We start from the raw sequence: 9374 nt of genomic DNA, 5'->3' as shown, positions 1-9374 counted from the left end.
GCATCACCGTGTTTTTGTGTTAGTACCCCTGCTGCGCACCCAGCACTTTCTGTTCCGTATAGCTCAAAGGGTTTCCCATAGTCTGGCATACCTAATGCTGGTGCCTGCGTTAGGCACTGTTTGAGTCTCTCAAATGCTGTTTCGGATTCGTCTGTATGCGAAATCCGATCAGGTTTGTTTGAGGAGACCATTTCCTGCAAAGGTAGTGCTAATATGGAAAACCCTGGGATCCAATTACGGCAATACCCACACATTCCTAAAAACGTCCTGATCTGTTGCTGGGTTTGTGGCAGTGTCATGTCTCTAATGGCTTGGATTCTATCAGCGGTCAGGTGTCTCAGTCCTTGTGTTAGACAGTGTCCCAAGTATTTTACCTTAGCTTGGCATAATTGCAACTTGTCTTTGGAGACCTTGTGACCTGTGTCTGAAAGATGAAACAGGAGCTGTTTCGTATCCTTCAGGGATGCCTCCAATGAATCAGAACACAGCAGTAGATCATCCACGTACTGTATCAACACTGATCCACTTTCCGGTTGGAAAGACTGTAAACAATCATGCAAAGCCTGAGAAAATATACTTGGACTATCTATGAAACCTTGGGGTAACCGAGTCCACGTGTATTGGACTCCTCTGTATGTGAATGCAAACAAATATTGGCTGTCAGGGTGCAGAGGTACCGAAAAGAAAGCGGAGCAGAGGTCAATAACAGTGAAAAATTTGGCAGTGGGAGGAATTTGCATTAGGATGACAGCTGGATTAGGCACTACGGGGAACTGACTCTCAACTATTTTGTTAATCCCCCTTAGATCCTGCACTAGCCTGTAACCCCTCCCCCCACTCTTTTTAACAGGGAAGATGGGACTATTTGCTGTGCTGGACGTTCTTACTAGAATGCCCTGTTGTAGCAAGCGCTCTATTACCGGGAAAACTCCTAACTCCACCTCTGGCTTCAGAGGATACTGTGGGATTTTTGGAGCTATCCTACCATCTTTTACTTGTACTACTACTGGAGCTACGTTTGCCATTAATCCAGTGTCCTGTCCATCTTTTGTCCAAAGCGACTCTGGTATCTGAGATGTCATCTCTTCTACTTGGGATGGATTCCTATTTGTCATAATGGAATGTGACATTAATTTTGATGGGGAGTCTAACATGTCTCGTACTTCCTGAGCGTGATTCTCAGGGATGTCCAAGAATACACCTTCGGGAGTACAATAAATGACGCAACCCATTTTACATAGTAAGTCTCTTCCCAGGAGATTGGTCGGTGCCGATGCAGCCAGCAAAAAGGAATGCTTGGTATGCAAAGGCCCTATTGTAATCTCGGCTGGTTTGCTAACAGGGTAGTGCTGGACTACTCCTGTTACTCCTATGGCTGGAACTGTCCTACCAGTGGTTCTCATGCCCACTGTCGAATTGATCACTGACTTGGCCGCCCCTGTGTCTACAAGAAAGTTTAAAGTTTTACCGGCTACATTGATTGCAATCTCTGGTTCGCTTCCAAGACTGGCAATCAATTTAACTGGTTGCAGATTACAGGTATGGCCACACCCCTATTGGGTATGCTGACCTCCCTGAATCCCGCTGGCAGCAACTACTTGTGAGGGAGTTAGCTGGGAACTACCAGAGGCATGCCAATCTCTGTTTGGGGGATATCTTTTTGTTTCCCCTGTATGTGGCTCAAAACTCCGCCTCTGTGGACCCTGCTCCCAATGTCGTGTGTGGTGTTGTTGTCTAGGGGGTTGAAAAGATCTTTGTACATTTCTTACTCTACAGTCTCGTGCAAAATGTCCCGGTCTGTTACAAGAAAAACATGTTATTACACTTGCCTTACCCACAGGATTCGGTGGTACATACGCAGGCTGCCTTGTGGTCAGCGCCTGTATACTTACGGACATCAACTTATCACTTTGCGACTCCCTGTGCCTAGTGATATTTCTGTCGTGATCAATAGCAGCCTCTCTCAAGGTGGACACTGACAGACCTCGCCAACATGGCTGCGTGGTCTGTACCCTAGCTTTTAATGTTTCTTTCAAACCATCCATCAGTACAGATACTGCTACTTCTCGATGGTTTGGGTTGGTCTTAATGTCTTCTATACCAGTGTACTTTGCCATTTCTAATAGTGCCCGGTGAAAATATTCTATTGCCGTTTCGGACTCCTTTTGCTTAATGGAAAATATTTTATTCCATTTAACAACGGCTGGGAAATACTCTTTTAGCTGTAAATTTATCCTTTTTACATTATCCTTATTGTACACGTCTGTAAGCGGTACATCTTTATCCAATGCACAATCAGCTAAAAACTGAGTTGCATCAACATTGGAAGGTAAACAAGCTCTTAGCAGTATCTGCCAATCCTTGTTGTTGGGTTCTACCGTGTTACCTAAATCCCTGATGTATTTTTGGCTAGCAACTAAATCCTTCCTGGGGTCAGGAAATTCGGACACTATTGTTCTTAATTCCATTCTGGAAAATGGAGTGTACATGGCAATGTTCCTTATGGGAGTGGCTCCAGACACATCTGTTTTTCCATTGGGAACTGCTATTACCCTTACAGGAGCAATTCTAACAGCCTCTTCCTGTGTAGATTCTACAGCTTGTTGTGGTACAATTGTTTCAGTGTAGTGCATGGTGCCGTACTTACCCGTTGACACGACCTCACCTATCCCTCCGCTAGGGGCTTTCACTAATCTCGTGGGTGTCGCTGTGCCTACTGTGGTCTCTGCTATGGTGGCTGCAAGAGAGAGAGCTGAAATTGTTGCTGAATCGTCTTCTTGATCACACTCCTGAGGAAGGTTCAAAACAGGGTACATCTTGCACGGGTTAATACTTGCATGAGTTATTTGGTTAACATCATTAACATTTACAGTGTTACTAAGAGTTTGTGTTTTACAACCCAGTGCGTTTCTCTCCGCAATCAACTTCTCTCCTGCAATGTATGGTGGAGGAGGAGCTGTGGCAATCAACTTCCTGACTGCCCCAGATCCCGCCGCCAGAGCCAAACCTCTCTGTATCTCACCTTCCTGGTGCCATAACTGTAAATAATCATGATGCTGAATTCGTCTCTTTGCTGATTTTACGAGACATATCCTCCTCCTTAAATTTTGTAACACCTCTGGACTGAAGCTACCTATTCTTGGGAACTTGTCCCTGTCTTGTACAGTCATTCTCTCCCATTCATCACATAAAGATTCGGTGTGAATTCCATATTTTTCACACATTACATATCGTGCCGACCCAACTGGTCGGTTCACAGAATCAACCTGAACCAGGGTTGATCGCCCCCTACCTGAGCAACTGGCCCCCATAGTCTGTAGGTGTTGCTTAATCCTCCTTGGATTTTCTGTATCAAGGTTTTCAGCAAGCCTTTTCAGACAACCAAATTACTCCACAGTAGGCCGGCGGTGGCGGTTTACCGAGTACCCCACTCACTCGCCCACCTCGACCAATACGACCTGTAAACACCGTTATGATGCCAGCGTACTCGATACAGGGCCCCTATGGAACCTTCAGTTTACTGGAACATATGAGGGTTACCCGCAGGACACTTACTCTTTCCAGTAAAGTTGGGGTTGTTAGATAGTTCCTGAGTGACCAGCGAACTTCCCTTCCAAAAATAAAAAATTACACAAATCACGTCAGAATGTACAAATAGCGTTTGTGACCACTTTACTCTAATGGTATTTAGGTCAGATTACTAACTACTGCACACAATTACGTGTGGTCCAATCGTTCGGTACACGAGCACTACTTGTCATGTACTGAAAGATCAATGGAATCGATGTTTCCGGCCGCGATTCCTTCAGCAAGAGCTTATGGCCTATATGGGTTCTGCACCAACACCCCAGGCGTTGTGCCACTGGACTTTTATAGCGGACCTTTTACCTTACGACCTCCTGGTCTTGTTCCTTATGACCTCCTGGTCTTGTTACCTTATGGTCCGCTATACTCTAATGCTCAAATATTATTTAACCAGGGATGCCTCCCTGGCCACCGTATATGTCACTTACACGTATGTTCCTTGACGAGTACCCGACTTTCCTTTTGGTTCCACCTTAAAGTTATATAAACTTTTGTATACAAAACACACTCACTCAACACATGTACACTTTGTTTCTATATCTATTTCTGCGCAGAAATTGTCTTCAGGCCAAAAGTGTTACCAATTAGGAGCAGGATCTGTTAAACTAAATTTCAGATTTTCCAAAAAAATAGATTTGCGTTATTTACCGCGTCGCGTTATCTACCGCTGTGCGTTACTTATCGCTTTTGCGCTAATTATCGCTTTGCGCTAATTCAACTTTTCGTGACTTGGGCTACGTGGGCGTAACCAGACGCTACGTTGCGTAGTGAACGCTGCGTGCGTCTGCCTTTTGGATTGCGTACGCTAGTCTTTGTTAGCGACACGTGTACGCAATGCAAAGGATCCACCGTAACACAATATATTTATTCATCAATGTAGGTGATCCCTGATCATCTACCGCAATCCACACTGCCTGCCTTGTATCTCAGACAAACCGTGTGTTTGTTCTATACTTTAACTATTACCTCTAAAATAACAGCAAATCTCTTTTTTTGCACTTTCTATCAACTATAAAAAATTGGCAAACAGGAATAGTGATATACGAAAATGAAACAGAAATGCAGATAAATGTATGCGTACGCAAGACAAAAGAAAAATAAACAGTTTTAAAAGACACAAGCGTTTTGTTCTTACTTCCGGTTACCGGATTCCTTCAGCACTCTTTACCTAAGCGAAGCAGACGCTTATCCCGTCAGCAACTGCGAGATAACCTCCCACCCTTTTGCTGGGGGATAATGTCTGCTGATCTACCTAGTGCAGATGTGAAAAGGACCGGACGAGCCCGCAATTGACAATGCTAAATTCCTTTGTCATATAAACAACCCTTATGAAGCTAAGAACACTGTACGCTGTTTACTTAAGAAATACCGTAATGATACGCTATTTGCGTAACGATCGCTCAGCCGTAGGCGAGACGCTCAAGCGTCACGTTCGCTCACGGCCCAGTGATCACAGGACACGTTATTGGTTATGTCTAGGGGAAAGATTCGCTGTAACGCAGCATACGCTAGAGACCACGAGGAGGTCACCAGCGGTGCAGACGCTCACAACACTATACCTTTATGTTAAACCTTATACCGATGAAATACACTGAATACCTTAATGTGAGTACAGGGTGTAAGTGCAACCTTGTGAAACCTGACTATCTACAAAGCTGCATGAGCGTCACCGACGCTCAAATGAACACTTATCACTATAGGAAATACACAGATACTGGTTTAGGTTTCCAAGGCCTATTAACTGTATTATGTCTAATATACTTGTAAAAGGGGATAACAGTACATATGATACACTACAATATAACAGAGACTTCCTAACCACAGAACTAAACAATAAATACAAAAAGACAATACTACACTGACCTAAATGCAATACGATACAATACTATAATACTATAAGGTATTTAAGAGAAAAAGAGGAGAGAGGGAGATAGAGAGAGAGAGAGAGAGAGAGAGAGAGAGAGAGAGAGAGAGAGAGAGAGAGAGAGAGATTGGCTCGCAGAAAGACAATGATTATGGAGAGAACTTACGCACAAAGGGTATGATCGCCAGCGCCTCGATATCCAGCTCCCGATTATCAGCAGATAACCGTTGATGAGAGAGTGAGAGCTGGATGTGGTCGGCCTGCCTATTTATGCTCCACACACAATGCAATCTCCTGGTCCTACAATCCCATTGTCCATTGGCCGAAGGAATTCGGCCCTGCATCATAACAAAAGGTCATAGGGTGATTCATACAGGTGGGCTGTGACGATTTCCAACAGCTCAGGTGGGTGGGAAACTGGGTTTCCCGCCGCATACCTGAGTATGTGCAAATCATAGAAATGGACATAAACTTCTTATGTCCATAACTATTCGCACGAGCGATTAATACGCTCCAAACCAACACCGGAATATTGCTAATTAAATACTCTTCCGATGGGTACCAAACACTGCTGTATGATTCCTGTTAAACCCTTCGTACGATGCAAAGAGGGATTCCTCAGCTCTGGAACATTATACTTTAACCAAACTTACAGAAACTATCAAAGGGATCATGATCTATAAACTACATTAATTGTGAACATTTGTAACTAATGAGTCGCACGCTACGATCACATAAACTCTACCGTAAATGCGCATACTGCGCGTGCGAGTGCACGCTATTGCGGGTATGCGCTTCCACGGGAGAGCGTACGCATGCGCAGCACGGACCAGTGTGCGGTGCAAATATGGCAACGTGCATTGAGACATTTTTCTGACTTTGACATTGGGTAAAACTACAAACTTTTGTGTGAAAGTACTTAGCGCATGCGCGCTGCGTACCATGCGCATGCGCATAAATGCTGATTTTTCACCTGATCGCTGCGCTGCGAAAAATGGCAATAGGCCCTCATTCCGAGATGACTGTAGCTGTGCTAAATTTAGCACAGCTACGATCATTCACACTGACATGCGGGGGGACGCCCAGCACAGGGCTAGTCCGCCCCGCATGTCAGTGCCGGTGCCCCCCGCAGAAGTGCAAAGGCATCGCACAGCGGCGATGCCTTTGCACTTCAAGAGTAGCTCCCGACCAGTGCAGCTTTAGCGTGCTGACCGGGAGCTACTCGTCGCTCCCCAGCTCGCAGCGGCTGCATATGATATCACGCAGCCGCTGCATGGTGCTCCCAGCATGGTCCGGCTACGCCTGCGTTGGCCGGACCATGCCCACGAAACGCCCGCTGTTCCGCTCCCGTCCAGCGACCGCATCTGCCTGTCAATCAGGCAGAGGCGATCGCAGCCCAGCTACGGTCTTCGGCCGCCTGGCATGCGCCGGCGCAATATGGCGCCGGCGCATGCGCAGTGGGTACCCGTTCACTCGGCTGCGATAAAAAGCAGCGAGCGAACAGGTCAGAATGACCCCCTACATGTATAGCACTACACGTATAGCACTGCATTACACAAATAGCGCCACATAACACGAATAGCACAACATTACAGGTATAGCACCGCACTACACGTATAGCACCGCATTATATGACTAGCACCACATTACATACATAGCCACCACATTACATACATAGCCACCACAATACATACGTAGCCACCACAATACATCCGTAGACACCGCATAAATAGGCCTATCATCATGGACGGACATTGGGCAGCTATAGGGCTGAAAGATGTTGCATTAGAGATTGTCCCAGGGCTGGCTGTGAGTGCTGCCTGGTCAGCTGGCATCCTGAGAACAAAGTACATCCTGCTCCTGTCCAGTCCCCAAACCATACACTGTGACCAGGGACACCCTATCATTTACACCATCGTGATAATGCAAATAATGTAATTAAAAATAACCTCTCTGCCGGGTTCCCTTCAGTGCTCAGTCGCCGCTCTGGCCAGTTCAGTGAGAGTGCAGGAGCTAAGGTGGCGGCGAGTGTAGTGAACCCGGCTCCGAGCAACGCTTTGCTGCAGCTCCTGAGCCAGGCGCGTTGAAGTGACCTTTGGCCGGGGCCAGGGAGAGGATGCTGCTGGGCTGGTTAACTTTCTCAAGGTGCCCCATTGGTAGAAAAGCTTCACCACTTTTCCCGGCTAGCGACACCTGGAAGTGCCCGCTAGCCTAACTTCCGCATTGCATTTCAATGAACCACAAGTACTGGAAGCAGTGTGAGCCAGCCCAGCCTGAGTGTGAATTGGCCTGGCTGAGGGGAGGTATGGGACCAGCCCACCAGAATCTGTCATGGTGTCCTGGTGGGCCAATCCGCCCCTGTGTGGAGGAGCCTGATGGTATAAATTGACATGTGGAGGGGTCTAAATGCATATAAAGGACATTTATAGGAGGCTGATGTCAAATAAGGCACATGTGGTGGTATCTGATGGAATAACAAAGGCATGTGGAGAAGTCTGATGGCATATATACACTATGTAAACAAAAGGACCCCTCACTCATGCACGTAAAATGGTGTGCTCATTCAGCAGACACCACGTGTTCGTGATGGGGCACTGATTGGATAATTTGCTAACAAAATGGCTTGCCGGAAGGCGCTAACTGAGGGCCTAATTCAGACCTGATCGCAGCTGCAAAATTTTTCTCTCATGAGCAAAACCATGGCCCTCATTCCGAGTTGTTCGCTCGTTGCCGAGTTTCGCTATATTGCGATTAGTCGCTTACTGCGCATGCGCAAGGTTCGCAGAGCGCATGCGCTTAGTTATTTTACTCAAAAGTTAGGTATTTTACTCACGGCATAACGAGGATTTTTCATCGTTCTGGTGATCGGAGTGTGATTGACAGGAAGTGGGTGTTTCTGGGCGGAAACTGGCCGTTTTATGGGTGTGTGCGGAAAAACGCTACAGTTTCTGGGAAAAACGCGGGAGTGGCTGGAGAAACGGGGGAGTGTCTGGGCGAACGCTGGGTGTGTTTGTGACGTCAAACCAGGAACGAAACTAACTGAACTGATCGCAGTGGCAGAGTAAGTCCCGAGCTACTCAGAAACTGCAAAGAAATTTCTATTCGCAATTATGCAAATCTTTCGTTCGCAATTCTGCAAAGCTAAGATTCACTCCCAGTAGGCGGCGGCTTAGCGTGTGCAAAGCTGCTAAAAGCAGCTAGCGAGCGAACAACTCGGAATGAGGGCCCATGTGCAGTGCGGGGGGGCAGATATAACATGTGCAGACAGAGTTAGATTTGGGTGGGGTGTGTTCAAACTGAAATCTAAATTGCAGTGTAAAAATAAAGCAACCAATATTTACCTTGCACAGAAACAAATTAACCCACCCAAATCTAACTCTCTTTGCACATGTTATATCTGCCCCACCTACAGTGCACATGGTTTTGCCCATTAGAGAAAGATTTTGCTGCTGTGATCAGGTCTGAATTAGGCCCTGAGTTTGAAAAGGGGATCATCGTAGGCTGCGCTATGTCATGTTCACAGGGTGGCGCTGGACTGGTATACAGAGAATTCTGTAAGCAGGATGGACTGGCCAGCTTAGAGTCCCGATCTTAGGGGATAATTCAGAGTTGATTGCAGCAGCAAATTTGTTAGTGTCACAACTGAGGGCCTGAGCTGACGGGAGGCAGCCTCAGTTGTAGGGGCTGAGATGTAACGGAACCTGGGAGGTTGTATCAGACCCCTAGACATGTAAGTAACATGTAGAATAACTGCCCGAAGGCGTGACCACGACAACCAGGATAAAAGTCAATGATGTTTATTATGACATACTCCGTAACACAGCAGCAGTAAAAAGAAAACATAAAAATCAGCAGAGGATAAATACAGTTCCTGGGTACTACAGGATGGCAAGGACCACAGGGCTCTGGTAGTGTGAGATAGTTC

This window comes from Pseudophryne corroboree, chromosome 9 (assembly GCF_028390025.1).
Source record: "Pseudophryne corroboree isolate aPseCor3 chromosome 9, aPseCor3.hap2, whole genome shotgun sequence".
NCBI classification, from domain to species: domain Eukaryota; kingdom Metazoa; phylum Chordata; class Amphibia; order Anura; family Myobatrachidae; genus Pseudophryne; species Pseudophryne corroboree.
The sequence above is the reverse complement of the archived record's forward strand: the minus strand, read 5'-3'. Positions refer to the sequence as shown.